Source organism: Canis lupus, chromosome 4 (genome assembly GCF_011100685.1).
Source record: "Canis lupus familiaris isolate Mischka breed German Shepherd chromosome 4, alternate assembly UU_Cfam_GSD_1.0, whole genome shotgun sequence".
Classification (NCBI taxonomy): Eukaryota; Metazoa; Chordata; class Mammalia; order Carnivora; family Canidae; genus Canis; species Canis lupus.
Genome location: NC_049225.1, coordinates 71029751 through 71049138, shown reverse-complemented (window position 1 = coordinate 71049138; position 19388 = coordinate 71029751). Strand labels below are relative to the sequence as shown.

At 40.0% G+C, this 19388-nt stretch overlaps 1 long non-coding RNA gene across 1 annotated transcript in view; it reads right to left on the bottom strand.

The window, feature by feature from the left end:
• Positions 1-14883: 14883 nt before the first annotated feature.
• Positions 14884-19388, bottom strand: part of LOC106558692 — a 50286-nt gene continuing 45781 nt past the window's right edge. The window contains exon 5 of the long non-coding RNA XR_005358551.1: positions 14884-15261. This is a non-coding gene — a long non-coding RNA (uncharacterized LOC106558692). The remainder of the gene's footprint in view (positions 15262-19388) is intronic.

The following is a 19388-nucleotide window of genomic DNA, read 5'->3' as shown; positions in this document are numbered from 1 at the left end:
GGCAGATTGCATCTCCCAGAGATGGTCACAATGATACCTCCCATCCCACAAGGCATTTTGCAATATGAACTTGCAGTCCCCCGCTATCATGAGGTAGTCAATTTTTCCACTACTGAATCTGGGCAAACTCTGACTGGTTTGACCAATAGAATTAGCAGAAGTTATGATGCACCAGTTACAGACATAGCACTTAACTAATCAGGGAGTTTCTGCTTCCTGTCTCTTCCACCACCAGGTAAAAAGTAGAACCCTCTGAAGCACGAAAATTCTGGTTGGATTACTTCTCGGATGATGCAAGCACAGAGACAGGATACATCTTGAGATAAAATTGGGTGGATTCATTATTAGACACATTGAATTTGCTTTACCTTTTGGAACACAAAATTTTAGTAAGGAGTTGGCTATAGAGGTTTGAAACTTGAAAGCGAGATACATATTGAAAATACAAATTTGGGAGTTAACAGCAAATAGATGGTACCTGGGAACATGGACAGTTAGCAAGATAGATAAGGAAGATTATTTTTAAAAATAAAAGGCATAAAGGATATGAAAAGAAAGTGGACCTGAGGTCATAAATATAAGGAACACCATTGTTTAAGGAAAGGGCAGAGCAAGAATAACTGTGAAAGAGTTTGAGAACGAGGGTCTAGAAAGGTAGGTGGTAACCCAGGAGAATTCTGCATCACAGAAGCAAAGTGAAAGGGCTTCGAGAAAGAAGATGTGGTCAGTTGTGCCAAATGCTGCTAAGATGTTAACAGAGCTGAGGACAGACCTATCTGGCAAGACTGCAAAGCTAGTCTCTGTTTTCCACTATCTCTTGCAGCTGGGGTTTTAGATCTGAATGAGGTTTCATTAATTAGATGCATTTGTTTGAGATTTGGAAAGTGAAATTGAGCAATCTTTCTGGAGCTTTTGGCTGTTTTCATGTCCTTTGGTGATACAATTAGGAAAGCTGTATCTCAATGCTGCTTCCAGAGAACACACTAGCCAATAATATACTGGCCATCAAGGCCATCAAAAGCCAAGTCCAATAGTCTAAAATGCTTTTTAAAGGACACGATGGATGTAATGTATCCACAAATACTATGAAATTGAGAGTTCACAGAGTGATGCTCCATCAGGCTTTCAGATCTGGACATGCCATGTAAAAAGACTCCAGAGTATCATCTGCTTTAAATTCAAAGAACAAGGCCCAGTGAAGTCACAAAACATGTCAATTTGCATTAATCCACCTGGCCAGGAGAGCTGAATATGGAGAATCAAGATGGGCAGAAGGAATGTTTGAAGAAACATTCCACTGTCAGCAGACAGTCGTTGCCGCCCAGAGCTAAAGGATTATGTTTACTTGTACGGTGTATATGTTACTTCTGACCAAGATCAGAAGACTTTTAAGCTGCTATAATTGGTGACAATTTCAGAAAGAATTCTAGAATGCACAAAGTTTTCCCCATTTAGTATCTCCCTTCCATACTTCTGAGAAAGATAGGAAAAGGAATTAATCTCATTATTCCTTGGGCTAAATTTTGACAAGGCAAGGTTGAGGAACTTTCTAAGGTCATAAGCAGAAGCAATCTCAAGAAGACTTTCGTAAGTCGCTAATTTTGAAGAGATATCCCAAATATGTGGTTGTTTACAGTTTTTAAAGCACTCTATTTCATTTCATTCTTGTCACATCCCTAATAAGGAAGATAAGACAAGTGTTCATGCTTGTTTCCATTTCACAGATGAAGAAACTGAGATCCTAGGGAGTTTGACTTAACTAGTTCATATCACTAAAAGCAGCAGAGCAGAAGTAGGATGTTGGTTTTATCTTTCCCTGTCTTTTGGTGAACTCTATAGGTTGACTCAAGACAGTCCAGCTTGGGGGCACCTGGGTGGCTCAGTTGGTTAGGCATCCAATTCTTGGTTTCAGCTGAGGTCATGATCTCAGGGTTCTGAGATTGGGCTCTATGTTGAGCTCCACACTCTGTGCAGAGTTTTTTTGAGATTCTCTCTCTCCCTCTCCCTTTGACCCTCCCCCTGCTCGCGTGTGCACGTGCTCTCTCTAAAATAAATAAAATCTTTAAAAAGACAGCTCAGCTTGATTTGCAAAAGTTGGGGTTTGCACAGTTACTGAGCCTATAAAATTCATGAAAAATAACCAAGACATTCTGGGATAGCCTGGGACTTCGAGGTCAAGAGAAATATTCCACGCTATTCTAACCAAGCTGTGTTAAGTAACAGCTAATTTGATATGGTGAGAAAATAATATGCAAATATAGTACTTTCAGCATTGATTATCAGCACCAAGTGTCTAAAACTGCCTCAGTTTCCTTGTATCCTAAATTTTCCCAGTCTGGGGGGAGGATGCCTGGCGGTTCAAGGGGGTCACAATTATTCATAAGAAAATGGCCAATTCTCTCATGTCCTTATGTAGGTCCATTCTCACCTCCTCCCTGGAAACTGAAATATAAAGCAGCACAGCTACAAAGTACGCACAACCATTTTTCACAACTTTTCCTTTTGCTTCTACCAGAGATTAGAGTTTTGGCATCTTTATCATGTCATTAGTTTTAGTTAGGTTCAGAGTAAGGAGGTCTTCAAGGCTATGGGTGACTGACAGTGTTTAGACAAGTCCAATTAAATTTCTTATGTTTGGATAATCTTGGGAAGATAAATAAATCATTGAAACTTTCATTATAAAAACCGCCATTTGGCAAAATGGCAATGTTTCTCCTGGGAAAGCAATGAAGATTTATGTCAGAAGGAAGGGTACAGCCAGTTGCACATACCCCGCCAGGAGGAGCATTCCTATCATGGAATGAAGTGAAGGAAACATCTAGGTCAACTCTGTGCACATGACTGTTCTCCCCATCCTCAAACCCCTTTTCCAGCCTTTTTTCTTGGTAAAGTTGTCAACTGAAGATACTTCCTTCATCAAACTCTTCAGTCAGGTTTGTTGTGAGGAGGCAGTGCCCAAAGGCGATCAGTGATGCTCTGACCAACACACCTGCATCCTGCGATCTGATTCCCAGGGCCTCTCATGACCCCATTCTGCCCTTAATATGCCTGCATGTTTTCTCCTGGGATTCCTTTCCACTTGGGTGTAGCCCTAAAACAAGTGAAAATTGAAGGAGTTTTCTAGTTCTTCTATATTTTTCTCTTGGAGCGGTAACCACCCTCCCATGTCTCTTGTTCCTATTCCCTCCCTACAGCTCCAGGGCATCTGGATGCTTATGAAGATGCTTATGAAGATCTTGGGAGTCATTAAAAATATCAAGGAAATTTGTATGCAAACTAATTAGTCAATGTCCTTACAGGATTTCTGTTAAGTTTGTTAATGCCGTGGTGGTTATGTACATTTTTTTAAATGTTCATAATTTGGAGATATATCCTGAAGTACTACAGAGGAAATGGTATGATATCTGGATTGCTTTTAAAATACTTCAGAAAAAAAAAAAAAGTGGTCATGATGGAGACAGAAACCACACCATTTATTGTAACAGGGAATAAAGAATTATTAGCCAGGTGACTGACAAGCAAATAGAACCAAAACTATCATGGAAGGATCATGGAAGGAGCAACTGCCGGAAGTAGTTACTGCCCTAGGGTTGGGAAACAAGAAAAGGGATCAGAATTATGAAGACCTAGAGTCTTGGAGGAAGTGCCCCACTTAGCTGGACACAGACCTTTGAGAAGACAGCTAAAGTCTGGGCTCCAGGAGGGGCTCTGGAGACCACAGACCGGTCGCTAGAGAGTGTGCTCTGGCCTCCTGAGCCTGGTGCCTTTGAGGAGGATATGAGGCTGGTTGTGTGAGTGTTAGAAAACCTGCAGGTAGCTACTACCATTACCCTGCAAAGCAGCCCTGCAGGGTGGTATGATCAGGAAATAAACAGGAAGAGTTAAGTCCTTTCTTCCTCCTCCAGCCTCAGTCTCTCTAGTACCTGCCATTGGCAGAGTCCAACAGGGAGCTGGTTGATAAAATCGAAATGAGGTTTGAGGAGCACTAGTCCCCAGCAAAGGTGGGTTTGGAGGTGAGATGATAGTACAAGGGGGGCACACAGCCCTGGATTACCAAATAGAGGCTAATGGTTGGAACTGGGTGATGGATACCTGAGGCTTGACCCACTCTTCTCCCTGCTTTTGTACTTGTTTGAAATTTTCCTGTAAAAACATGAAGTTAAGATGAAAAGGAGCTCACTTGAAAAAGAGGTCTTTTAAACTTTTGGTATTATTATTAATATATCAAAAATAACAAAATGATTTTAATAGAAATTAAAAAAAAATTTAAGATCTGTCTACAATACTGCCATTCATAAAAACCAAATTTGCTTTTCTAATAGCATTAAAGAATCCTAAACCCCAGAGGGAAACTGACCCACACAGTTCAGTGTCACCCTTCCCACACCTTCTCTAAGATGAGTTCTCAGCCTCCATCTCCATTTAAGGGCATGTCCTAGCTCATTGTCAGACTTCCAAAATGATACATGTAAGTATGTCTCCCTTACCTTTTCTCCGTGTATCTTTTCTCCCATTCCTCTCATCATTACTACTCTCTTTTTAAACCCCCTCTAGTTAATCCATAGACACAGTATAATCTGTAGGCTTCAGTGGAATCTTGAAGAATGGCTGTTGCTGGAAATGACCAGTTAGCACAAATGATGCTCTCTGTGTCTTCCAGGCCAACGGGGTGGCATTTCATTCTTCTTTCCAGGCTACCAGTTGCCTCTTACACCCAACATGAAAATGATCATAAAATGGGTTGTGTGGCAACTGAATATATGAATGGTTTCATGCAGACTCCTACTCTGCCCAATTGGAACAGCTTGATGTTTTAGAAATATTGTCCCTACTGGAATGTGGAGAATGGATTGAAGAGGAGCAAGATGAGGGCCAAGGAGGAAAGTCAGGATTCCAAAAGAAGAATCTAGGCAAAAGTGGATGATAATCTGAACTAAGATAATGGCAAAATGGATGGAAAGGCTTAAAGGGGTCCAAGAAATATTAAGGAGTTGGAATCAACAGGACATGAACACAGATCGGAAGTGAAATGACGAGGTAGAAAGAAAAGTCAAAAATGACTTCTATAGTCTGTGTGTAGGTGAGAGAGTGATGCTCTCACTCACTGAGGCAGAAAATACAGGGGAAAAAAACTGGAAAGAGGAGATGGTAAGTTTGCTTTGGGGACATGAATGTGAAGGTTCTAAGGGGTATCCAATAGTAGAGTATCATTAGCAGTTGAGTATATGGTCCTAGAGCTTAGGTTTGGAAGGATTTGGGATAATGACATAAATGAAGAGTTATCTTTTGATTTTCATAATCACACTTTTTAAAAAGATTTCACCTATTCATTTCAGACAGAGAGAGGAAGAGAGAGAGCGAGCAAGCCTGAGTGGGGGGAGAAGCAGAAGCAGAGGGAGAAGCAGGCTCCCCACTGAGCTGGGAGCCTGATGTGGGGCTCAAACCTGGGATCATGACCCAAGCCAAAGGCTCAGCTGACTGAGCCACCCAGGCATCCCCACATTTGTTTTTAATTCCACAAAGATATATATAAGTTGTAACAAGTTCAACCAACATACACAAATAGAGTAGCTCTTCAATGTCCTCTCCTTACCCTAGATCCTCCCTGAAGGTAACTGCTACTGTCATTTCACCTCTACTCTTCTAGATTCTTCCCCCCCCCCCCGCCTTTATATATATATATGAACTTACAAAACTGTGTGTTGTTTGTGCTTGCTTACCTGAAAGGTATGTGCCTGAAACCTAGAGTGCCCTAGGTTCCCCAGAAAATAAACTTTGAGATAGACATTTGCAGGCTGGATTTTTAATGGGAGTGGGGGGTGGGGGATGAATCACTGGAACAACACCCGTAAGGGTGGGAGGGAGCAGGGGTGAGCAGAAGGACAAGTTGATCTGTGATATGAACACAACTCATGTCTTGGCCAATCTCATGGGGCACTCTGGAACTGGGAGTTAACCCCCACAGAGGCAATGTGTACCCTCACGTTAACCAGTCCTTGGATGAGAGCTGCCCTGAGGAGGGCATGTTCTTCAGAAAGCATGACTCCCTTCAGCTGAGGGAAATTCCTAGAGAGGGACTCCACTCTGATCCCTCAACAAGCAGTGCTCCTGGCAGCTGCAGACACGAGCATGGTGATCCTAAAGGGAAGACCTGGGAGGCACACCACAGCATCCTCTACACAGGCTATACTGATAGTTCTGAAACTTGCCTTTCACCCAAGGTATTTATCCTGGAAAGCTGTCTTTTTTAGTAGTTAGATTGATCATATTCTTTTTCTTCACTATATAGTATTCCAGAAGACGAGGTACCACTGTCTTTCATTGGTGGACATTCAAGTTGTTTCCAGTTCCTTACCATTAGAATCAATGCTGCCTGGCAAATGGGTTTCTGGCTTCTGGTTATGGCCGATTAAGTCCTTACCAGAGGATGCTCCTTCCCCTCTGGAAACAATGATAAAACCTGGATAAAAGACGAAGGCAAATACCCAAAGTCACCGGTGAGTGAACAGAAGCAGAAAGACTGTGTGTGGGTAGTAAATGCCTGGAGGAGAGGATCCTTGGAGATGGTTCCCCCAGTTCTGCTGCTTTTAGTCTGGGGTGGATGTGGTCCATTTGTTGTTTGGCAGCCTAGTGGTGAAGGCACTGACAGAAAAACTCATAATCTTCCCAGTGAGCAGAATCAGAAAAGTGAAGTGGGGAACTGCTATTGAAGTAAATGGAGGAATCCTGGAAGGGAAGAGAAAGGAGACAGAGAAAGGATCCCTGAATTCTATCTCCCCACATCTCATGATGACCTCTGAACCATGCATACCCAGGGCAAAAGAAAGCAGGTTGGCTGAAGTGATTTGAACCAAGAACAGAGTTGCTGCCTAATGAAAAAAAGTTTGCAGTTCAAGCCTCGCCAAGAAAACTGCCTGCTAAAGCAAAGCAAACAACACACATTAGAGAAAAATAACAGAAACCCAAATCTTCATAACTTCATAGTCATAATATACATGATACTTTCCAAAATAATTTGACATATGAAGGATTAAGGAAATGTAGTACATTCTCAAGAGAAAAGAAAACGAACCACATCTGACCCCAAGTGAACCAGATGTTGAAACCAACAGATAAGCAGCTATTATAACTATCCTTGATAAAGTAATCAGAATATTCTCTCAATGAATGAAAACAGAGAAACTCAGAAGAGACATTTAAACAATTAAAAAAAAAAAAAGGAAACTCTAGACCTAAAAAAAATGCAATATCTGAAATTTAAAAATTACCAGATGAACTCAATAACCAATTGGAGATGTAGACTTGAAAACAGAATCAGTGAAATTATCTAAATAGACAAACAAAAAGAAAAAGATTGAAAAAAAATGAACAAGGGACCTCTCAGATAATACCAAATGGTTCAACACACAGGTAGCCTCATAAGAAGAAAAGAGAAAGCATAGGGCAGAAAAAGTATTTGAAGGGATCATGGACAAAAGTTTTCCAAATGTGTTGAAAACCAGAAATTTACAGACCCAAGATGCTTTGTCAACACCAATTAGAATAGATATGAAGACTAGCATTGAAATACATGATAGTTAAATAGTTAAGCCAAAGATAAAGAACATATCTTGAAAGCAGAAAAAAAAAAGACACATTACATACATCTCAAACAAAATTCAATTAAGAAATAAATTTCCATCAAAAACTATGGAGGCCAGAAGAGAATGAAATAATACCTTTAAAGTGCTGGAGGGGGAAAAAACCCTATAAACCCAGAATATCTTTTCCAGCAAAAATATCCTTCAAAGATGAAAGCAGAATAAAACAATTTTAGATAAAAGAAAACTAAGAGACTTTGTTGCCAGCAGATCTGCACTAAAAGAAATGCTAAGGGAAGTTCCTTAGGCCAAAGAGAAAAGAGTCTAGATGGAAATTTGAATTTTAAAATTAAAAGTAGATTTTAAAGACTACTATTTACAAGTGAGACACTTTTTTTTTTAAAAGATTTTATTTATTTATTCATGAGAGACAGAGAGAGAGAGAGAGAGAAAGAGAGGCAGAGACACAGGCAGAGGGAGAAGCAGGCTCCATGCATGCTTGACGTGGCACTTGATCCCAGGACTCCAGGATCATGCTCTGGGTGGAAGGCGGCCCTAAACTGCTGAGCCACCCAGGGATCCCCTAAAGACACTTTGAAGATACAAATAAGCTCAAAGTAAATGAACGGAAAAATTTAGATATATACTATGTAAACAGAGAGCATAAGAAGACTGCAGTGGCTATATGAATATCAGGCAAAATAGATTTCAAGATGTTGTGGGTTGAATTTTGTTTTCCAAAAAGATATTGAAGTCCTAACCCATGGCACCTATGAATGTGATCTTATTTGGAAATAGGGTCTTTGTTGATGTAATCAAGTTGAGATGAGGTTATAGTGGATTAGGGTGCACTCTAACAACCAGGGTCCTTATAAAAAGAGAGACACTGAGACACATGGAGAGAGGAAGGCATGTGATGACAGAGGCAGACATTGGATTGATACATCCACAAGCTAAGGGACACCAAATATTGCAGACAACAATCAGAAGTTAGGAGAGGAAAACAAGCCTGGTGCCTTCAGAGGAAGAATGGCCCTACCAATACCTGGGTTTTAGACTTCTAGCCTCCAGAACTAAGAGAGAATACATTTCTATTGTTTTAAACCACCAAGTTTGTGGTACTTTTTTTTTTAAGATGTTATTTATTTTTTCATGAGAGACACACAAAGAGAGGCAGAGACACAGGCAGAGGGAGAAGCAGGCTCCATGCAGAGAGACCAACGTGGAACTTGATCCTGGAACTCCGGATCATGCCCTGGGCCAAAGGCAGATGCTCAACCCTGAGCCACCCAGATGTCCCTTTTGTGGTACTTTTTTAATGGCAATCCTAGGAAACTGATACACGAGACCAAAAGTGTTATCAGAGATAAAGGGGAATATTTCATTATAATAAAAGGGTTCATTGAGGAAGGCATAACAATCATAAATGTGTATACAACTAGTAAGTGTTTCAAAACACGAGGTAAAAACAGCATTAAAGAGAAAAACAGACAATTCCACAATCAGAGATTTCAGTACTATTCCATTAGCAATTAATAGAATAACAAGGCAAAAAAAAATCAGCATAAACATAAAAGATGTAAGAAGAACACTACCAACCACATAAATATATAAAGGAAGGAAGAGCTGTTAGCCTTGGAACATATTTTTCTGCTTTCTGCAGTTTTCCTGATGTCCTCAATTATAGTCTTGGCCTTTCTTCTGATCTGCAACATATTTACCCTATTTTCCTCTCAAACTTGTGGTTGCAAATGTTTTTAATTTGCTCTTAAAAAATATCTTTCATCTTACATCATTTATGCCTTTTTTTTTTACTCTTTCTTTTTGGTTAATCATTTTAAAGTTCTCTTTTCTTATCAGTGTGTATCTTCCACTCTTCCACACATTTCTTCTTTCTATTTTGTTCTAAATTCATACTTCTTCTTGTAGATTTCTCATTTCCTTAAAAAGATAACCGTAAACACTTCTAAATGCTCTATATATATTCAGTCTTTTCATCGTTTACAACAACCATAAGAAGTAAGGACAATTTTATTCCTAGATGAGGATACAAAGGCACAGAGAAGTTGAGTGACTTACCTCAGATCACAAAGCAGTAAATGGTGAAGCCGGATTCTCACCAGGTAGTTAAGTCCCAGTATCTGTGCTCTTAACTACAGGACTATGGAATCTTTCTTCCCAGACTGCCAATTAAATATTTTGGTTCCTATTTTTTTTTTTAATAATAACTTCTCTTTTATTTCCTCTTTACCAATTTTCTCATTTTCAAAGATTTTGCTCATTCTACCAGTTATACTATTCTTCATTAAATTACTTCTTGCTAGCTCCTTTATCATCATGAAAACAATTTTCTTTCTAAACCTCCTATGGTAGATTTAAAAACACCCCTCCCAAAGATAGCCATTTCTTAATCTCTGCAACCTGTCCACGTTGTTTTATAGGGTTGAGAATCTTCAGATGAGGAGATTATTTTGGATGATAAACCATGCTGGCCTTGGAGATTGGAGTGGTGTCACCATAAACCAAAAAATGTGGTAGTCCCCAGAACCTGGGAAAAACTAGCAATGGGTTCTCTCCTCCAGCTTCCAAAAGAAGCACAGCCCTGCTGACACCTTGATTTCTACCTAGTTGGGCTGACTTCAGACTTCTGGCCTCCAGAACTGTGAGAATACATTTCTGTTGTTTTGAGCCTCTTAGTTTTTGGTAATGTTACAACAGCTGCCAAAAAAAAAAAAAAAAAAAAAAAAACCAACAAAAAAACAAATATACTCCTTCTCTCAGTTACATTGTTTTTTTTTTTTAATTTTTATTTATTATTTATGATAGTCACACACAGAGAGAGAGAGAGAGAGAGAGAGGCAGAGACACAGGCAGAGGGAGAAGCAGGCTCCATGCACCGGGAGCCCGACGTGGGATTCGACCCTGGGTCTCCAGGATCGTGCCCTGGGCCAAAGGCAGGCGCCAAACCGCTGTGCCACCCAGGGATCCCTCTCTCAGTTACATTGTTAAAACATTTCACTTGTTGCCTTCTTTCATGGAGAAAAATGATTTTAGTCATTCATGTTAACACACATTGTATACATGCCTACTTTGTGCTAGGCTGTAGGAATAAACATGTAAAATAGACAGTGTCTTTATTCTGAAAGAGCTTGGGGCAATGGTGGTCAGTGCTGGGAGAAGTAATTTCAAATACAATACAATAAAGTATATATTTTGAAAGTGAGAAAGATTGGGAGATCACGCAAGAGGGGTGTGAACTTGACAAGACCAAGGCTGGCTTCTTCATGGAGGTGATGGGAGGGAAGAGTAAACTAGACACAGTGGTGCTCCAGGCAGAAGGAACAGCATGTGCAAAGACAATTAGTTCCTCTCTCACGTCCTTTGCATCTTAAGACACTCTTATTTCCTTCAGTTAACTGATAAGACCCATAAAATGTCACTTCTTCGGGATCCTTGGGTGGCGCAGTGGTTTAGCGCCTGCCTTCAGCCCAGGGCGTGATCCTGGAGACCTGGGATCGAATCCCACGTCAGGCTCCCTGCATGGAGCCTGCTTCTCCCTCTGCCTGTGTTTCTGCATCTCTCTCTCTCTTTGTGTGACTATCATAAATAAATAAAAATTTAAAAAAAAGTCACTTCTTCTATACCAGGTGCTTGGTGGTGCTGATCATTGAAAAGATAAATCCTACTTTTAACATAACCAGTTTCCTTGCCTTGTTTTCTGACAACATTCTTGGTAGAAGGATCAGCTGCGGAGGGTTGGAGATGCAAGTCCTGGTTCCCATTTCCATTTCTCATGTGTACATTTTCATAAAGTAGTTCCCCCACAATCCATGTTTCTTGATAGAACACATGGGCCATAACAAACATGAATATGTGTCCAGAAATAAAAGATGTGATCAAAATGGACCTCACTCTTACACCCATTCAACCCCTAAACATGACCTTCAGAAATTGACTTTTAACTTTCGATATTCCCAAAGACTCAGGAAAATTCACGGGATGATTCTCCTGTTTACACTTAAAAGGTCTTAGCCATTTCTGGGCACACTGGCAGGACCTCGCCAACCTGTAGATCATTAACTCACCACGGGCTGGCACTGACGCCCACCGTGCTTGAATCTGCCCCAGCTCTCCAGCCAGAAATTGTACATAGGAGGTGAAGAAAAGCACGCATAAACAGCTGTGTTTTCCTTTTTTCTTGCCTTCACTGGGAGAGACCCACGTTTAGGTCCATGTTGTGCACAGCTCAGAGCTCATGAGGACTTATCAACACCTGCTAAGATATTTGAAGATGTTTCTTCATTATCCTTGCTCCCGTCATGGTGCTGATGGGATAAAGAGGAGAAAAAGAAAGAAAGAAGAAAGAAAGAAAGAAAGAAAGAAAGAAAGAAAGAAAGAAAGAAAGAAAGAAAGAAGAAGAAGAAGAAGAAGAAGAAGAAGAAGAAGAAGAAGAAGAAGAAGAAGAAGGAAGGAAGGAAGGAAGGAAGGAAGGAAGGAAGGAAGGAAGAAAGGAAGAAAGAAAGAGGAAAATGGTCATGTGCAAGCTTTGAACTCTTCAAACAACTCCGAAGGTCAGAGGAGCCTTTGATCATAATGAGATAAAGAATTGGGGCATATTTTTAAACTTTCTTTTGGAACTGGAGGCTACTGGTGGGAGAGGGGTACAGCGGCCCAGGAAATGGATAACCGTGGGGAGGAGGTGGTGTCATTTCAGAGCACAGCTGAACACATAGAGCTAACCCCCTTTCCTCCTCCATTTAGCAAACATTTGGTTGGCTGTTACACAGCTCCCAGCTCTGCTTCAGAAGGTCTTTGTTTATCTTTGCAAGGACAATTAAGTGACAGGAATGTGTAATATAGTGAAGTGTTGCCAAAACAAACAGCCCTCTTAAAACATGTAGAAGTGGCTATTCTTGCCTGTGTTTCTGCAACAGTCAGAAACCACTTGCTAATAGCTTAATTCCATTTCTCTGCAGACAGGCCGATCCTATTGCAGAAGAGGGAGTATGTGGTCTGCTGGGTAGAGAGAAGTCCTGGAAGCTTGAACGGGCCCACAGTTTCTAACATAGCTGAACAACTGACTCACCCTGGAACCTAGGGTTGCATCGCTAACCCCAGAGGGCTTGTTGTCCATCCAGCTGGAAAATTTGGTAGGATGGGAGACTGGACTGAAAATTATTTGTGGCACAGCTGCTCTGCTTGACCACAGGTCCGGTCTGAGGCTGCTGGCCCTGCTTGGCTGAGTAACAGCCCTGCGGCGGCTGTGATTAGTATAGGTGAGGCTCACAAGACACGGTGAGAGTTCAGGCCCGTGAGAAGATCCTACAGAGGAGAGGGAAACCTCTCTGCAGAATCAGTAGATGAGTATTTGTACTCTGTGATCCCCTCCGGCCTCACTCAATAGTCATATTTCCCTATAAAATGGATCATAAATGGAACTCCACAGCATCTAGATCCCCAGCTCATTGGCATGTGGCGACCGTGCTTTGCAGGGGAGGTACCCTTCATGCCCTATGTGGTCCTTGCTCCAGACAGCCGCAACGTCTGCAGACACTGAGGGTCAGGTCAGCTATGGTGAGACAGAAAGGAGCTGGAGGGGAATGAAGAGTAAGCCCTTCCCTGGATCTCCAAAGGGGAGAGAGGCATATGCAACTTTAATGGAAAGATAACTGATTGAGAATTGATGAGTTAGGTTGAAAGAGAAAACAATGCCGAAGGAGAGAATATCCATCTCCTAGGAAAGGGACATTCGGTATCTTGGGTTTCTGATGGGCAGTAAGCATATCCCAGCAGAAGATAGGTGACTTCAGATCCGAGACCTGGAATGGTCAACATTTCAATCATGCAGGCCTGGCCTTTGAGGGTGATAAAACCTACAAAGATCTAGATGGCTAATATGCAGTTTCTTACTAATCTTATATCCTGCATTCCTGTAAATGGATTCCCCTAAATAAAACCTACAAAAATCTAGATGGGTAATATGCAGTTTACCCTCAGGCACAAGGGAGTTTCCAAGCTGCGTGGGAAACTGCTAAATTGTGCCTGAATGGTCTCTGTTACGCCCACAGTGATAATAATTGGTTTGTGCTTAAGACACCTATTGGCCAGTCTAGTCCTAAAGAGGATGAAGGAGAATGGTTTTGGATAAATAACCATGGGGAGGGAAGCAGAAGTAATAAAAACAGTAACCATATGGCTGATTGCTGTACTAACATCACAAATCCACAGGCAGCCACTGACAGTGACGGCATTTATCTCTTCATCTGGCCACAGATGAAAACTGTCACCCCTGGAAGAGGGGCTGAAAGACAGTCTGAGTAGCCTTGTGAATCAAGAGGAAAACACTGACATCATTCTGGGTTGAATGTGATTAATGAGAATGATAAGAGTTAAGAAATGAGAATAAGATAAATTCAGAGGAATCCAAGAGAATCAATGCTTAATAGTAGGATTTTGAGCTTAATTTACCTGAGTAGAGAGGCTGGGCTGACAGAGGACATCCTAAGACCCCTGTACTCAAATGACTGACAACCACCTTTCATTCTCATTCATTCGGCAAACATTCTTGATTGCCACTCACTGGCACAGTAACTGCCATAGGTACCATGCAGGATTCAAAGATGATAGACAACATGACAATGCATAATATGTAAGCACAGATCCAAAACACATATGACGAACGATAATATATACATGCCAAATCAGTAATTCAGTTATATGGGCATTGCGATTAAAAAAAAAAAGATAGAAACGTCATTTATTTAAATAAAATTGAATTGGAAAAGATAGAGCAGTATTCATCACAAAAAGAGTAACATAAATAAGTAGCCAGAAGGCTGATAATGCAAGATATGTTCTATGTATAGGAAGATCCATTTAGGGGAACACAGGATATAAGATTAGTAAGAAACTCTGAATGATAGACTTCATTCTAAAGGCAATGGGAATATGTGGGTGTTTGGGTCATTCATTTATTCATTCATTCAACAACCATTGCTGGAGAACCTTATGTATGCCAGGTCCTTCAGCGGCTTTGGAAATTTAAGAAAAACAAGAACTTGTCCCTCCCTTCAAAGCACATACACTGTAGTAGGAAAACATTCTGCAAAGAACTAACTGGCAGAAAGTGACACAGTAGCATAGTGAATACGGCCAGCTTTGATATCAGACAGGGCTGGGTTTAAACTACACATGTGCCACATACGAGCCACTGGACCCGGACAAATTACTAACAATTTTCATCTGTAAAATGAATCTAATGATGGCATCTGTTCCATAGGGTTGTCATGAGGCTTAAGAAAAGTAATGAATATAAAGCATTTAATAGAATTCTGAGCATACTGAAACACTCAATGAATGTTTACAATCAAAACAATCATTTTCAACGCTGTTACTAGTATCTACAGAAAAGAAGCAATCAGTGCCACTGGAGGGAGAAGAGATGTGTCCAATAGGAAAGCTTCTCAGAAAACAATGGTGTATCAGCTTTTGAGGGGATATGTTGAAATTCACCGAATATGGGGGTCGGAGCATTCCAGGTGACTTGCAGAAAGGCATGGAGACAAGCAACAGGACTTTGAAGGTCTTGTGAAAGAGTTCTAGGTGGCTGAGCATCAGGGCACAGAGGCATGTAGGACAGTAGCTAGGACTGGGCTGGACAATTGTCTTGAGCCTGGTATGCCTGTGAATCAGAGAGCAACCTGTCAGCTTCAGGGCTCCTTATTCTGGCCAGAGTCTCAGAGCTTCGGCTGTTCCTTGTTGGTTTTCATCACTACCAGCTTGCCATTTGAGATCTGGTTTCCTCTATGACTAGCTGAACAGGGTAACAACATTGACACAACTCTAGCCACTGATGAATGAGTTTGATGGGTAGCCGTCTGTGAGTGAGTCCCCAGTCTCTACACCTCTCCCTCTGCTTATAAGTACCATCCCCTGACTTCCACTCCTGACCCTTGTCATGCAGGTACCATGCTGTTTCTTGTCTGGGTGATATTCCTTCCTTTTCACCCATCTATTACCTGTCCAACTTTTAAGACTCAAACCAAAAATTACTTTCCATCCCTTGTTCTTGGATAGAACAATTCAGCACCAAAAAAAGGGGGGGGGGGGTCAGTTTCCCCAAGTTAATTTATAAATTTGATGCATTCCAATACAAATACCAAAAAATTTTTCCACAATGGAGCTACAGGAGTTGATAGTAAAATTAGAAAAACAAAATAAGAAAAGGTAAAAGAGGACTAAGCAGATTAAAAGATGTTATAAAGCCTCTATAATTAAAACAGTAGGGTACTGCTGTGTGGACAGGCAAACAAGAATAGAATTAAAAAAAAAAAAAGTAGATCCAAGTACCTATGGAAAATTAGTGTATGAAAAAGGTAGTATTTTAAATCACTAAAACAAAGATGAATGCTTTAATGAAGCTGCTGAGACAAACTGGATAGACATTTGGAAAAGGGTAACACTAGACTCATATCTCATGTTGTAAATAAGAATAATCATCAATGAGCCAAAGACCAAAAAATGAAGAAAAAAAAGGTAATCACACAGATGGGAGAAGAATATGTGGGTAAATTCTCTATAACTTTGGTGTAAGGAAAGACTTTTGACTATGACTTAAAATCCAGAGGCAATAAAAGAAAACATTTGGGACCTCTGGGTGGCTCAGTGGTTGAGTGTCTGCCTTCAGACAAGGGTGTGATCTTGGAGTCCCGGATCAAGTCCCACATTGGACTCCCTGCATGGGGTCTGCTTCTCGCTCTGCCTATGTCTCTGCCTCTGTGTGTGTGTGTGTCTTTCATGAATAAATAAATAAAATCTTTAAAAAAAAGATTTAAAAATTCACACACACACACAAAATGCTGCATGTCAAAAAAAAAAAAAAAAAACCCCGCTATAAACAAAGTGGACAAAGACAAACTGGAAGCTATTTGCAACATATATTATAGAAAAAGAGCAAATATCCCTAACACACAGGGATGCCTGGGTGGCTGAGCGGTTGAGCATCTGCCCTTGGCTCAGGGTGTGATCCCTGGGTCCTAGGATCAAGTCCCACATCAGGCTCTCTGCATGAAGCCTGCTCCTCCCTCTGCCTACGTCTCTGCCTCTCTTTGTGTGTGTCTCTCATGAATAAATAAAATCTTAAAAAAAAAATTCCTAACCCATAAAAAATTCATTTAAAAATCACAAAAGAGAGGGCAGCTTGGGTGGTTCAGCGGTTTAGTGCCACCTTCAGCCCAGGTCATGATCCTGGAGATCCGGGATGGAGTCCCACATCAGGCTCCCTGAATGGAGCCTGCTTCTCCCTCTGCCTGTGTCTCTGCCTCTCTGTCTCTCTGTGTCTCTCATGAATAAATAAATAAAATCTTTAAAAAAAAACAAGCAAAAGACATAAACAGAATACACACATACACATATTTGAGACCACTTGAACATATGAAGACAAAACTTTAAACAACTCTGAGGTATTATTTTTCACCTATGTGATTGGCAAAAATTTTGAAGTTTGACACTACATTTTGTGGGTAAGGCTTTGGGAAAACAGGAATCCTCCATACTTTGCCGGTGAGAATGAAAATTGGTACAATGGTTAGGAGGAGAATGTCACAGTATTTAACAAAACTAAATATGTGTTTACCTTTTGACTCAGTAATCTCATATCCTCACTTTGAATTTACTTTGAAAATACACCTCCCGAAACATAGAAATATACATACAAAATGTTACTCAATGCAGCACTGTTTGTGATTATAAATATTGGAAGTGTAGCAAACTCATTAAATCACCTATGTTGTATTCAGTAATGGAGTACTACACAGCCATAAATATAATATAAGGGTGATATTTGTGAACCATATTTTTAAGTGAAAAAAGCAAATTACAAACAGATATCTACATGGTGCTGCCTTTTCTATAAAACTAGAGAAAAGAGGATGCACATGTCTCTCCTTAAAAAACAAAGAGATATAAGAGATAAATGTGAAGAAGGTAGAAGAGGTGCGGGAGTGACACTCCTCTGAGCATTTTTGTATAGTTTTGACTTTTGGAATTATGTTTATATACTCAAAACAATTATGTAATAATAACATTTTTATAAATGGGGAAAACAAAACCTAAAATGGAATGCAAACAAAAATAAACTAAACTGTATTTCAAATCAATGACATAATCTTACCAAAGAAGGGGAAACAACTAACCCAGTTAATTTTTGAACACTGTATCATATACTGTCAGACTAAATATAACAAGAACTATAAATAAATATGAACTCCCGGATGGCTGAATCTGCTACAGTTTGTCGCAGTTGTATGGGTCAGTAAATATAAAACTGCTTTCAGTAGTCTTACAGGATTCAACAAGTAAATATATGGAGGTTAATGAGGCAAGATTTCTTATTTTCAGAGAAGGTTGTGTTGGATTAGAATTGGAGTTGTTAATATGGCCTAGTGGTTTATTTTATAACATTACAGATATATATTTTACTTCTATATCTTTATAGGTATATAGGTATAAATGTTATGTGTACATCTATGCAGATATAGAAGTGTGTATAGATGTGTGTATACATATATCTATTTATTATGTCCACTGAGAAGATCTAGAAGCAATGACATTCCAGTAGCATTGGACACTCCTATGGCCAGATTTAATTTCTGAATTTCAAACTATTCTCCACTAAAAGAAAACAGTTATTTGGAGACATGGCTGATTTCACAGCTAGCATAGGAAAAGTTCAAGATGAATCTGGAATATCTTCTTGTACAACAAACTAAGGAAATTGTCCAAGAATAAGGGCATAGAAGGAAGTTTCAAGGGGTCCCTATGGCCAAATCCAGGATAATGGAAGAATTAAAATAAATGATACTTACAGATTATCTATTGAATAAAATAGGAATTTGTAAGTTCATACTGATATGAATAAATAAATGAATGAATAAATGAGGGAGTAGAAAAAGCTATTCCCTATAATATACTGCCACAAAATAAATATAAAAGAAATGGGGGATCCCTGAGTGATGCAGCTGTTTAACGCCTGCCTTCAGCCCAGGGTGTGATCCTGAAATCCCGGGATCGAGTCCCGCATCGGGGTCCCTGCATGGAGCCTGCTTCTCCCTCTGCCTGTGTCTCTGCGTCTCTCTCTCTCTCTGTGTGTCTCTCATGAAAAAATAAATAAAATCTTTAAAATATATATATATATAAAAGAAATGAAAGATCTTTAAAAATCATTTCACAAATATCCTTGTAATAATCTATTCAGCAAGAACCATCAATAGAAGTTAAAACTAGTGGGTGAAAGTTTGATAAGAAATGGTATATCTACCTTTTCTCAAAATATCTTCTCACAAAATCCTTATTAATGACAAAAGGAAATGGTAGGTTTAAAGAAGCAAGCCAGGCAAACACCTTCTGAACCTTGTAATCCAATTGAATATTGCCAGTAATGGGACAAATTGATATCATATACCTAGTGATGTGATGCACTTAGAAAGACACAGCGTGACATCTGTAGTGCTCCTGCCAAAAATGCATAAGCTTACTGCCATTGTGAGCAAACATTACAGACACTGAAATCAGACTTTCCTCTCTGGTTCATATTTCTCTGCAAAGATTTCTATCATGCATTTATCACATGCACTGCAATTATGCACTGATGGGTCTGCTTCCTTCTGGACTTAGGCTCTTAGAATCAGGGACAAGGTTATTTATCTCTGTATCCTTCTAACTATATTGCCTTCTTATGCATAACTCAATAATCGCATGTATCATGCTATAGTTCAAATACTACTTTGCCTGGTTTTCTCCCTTGGTTTA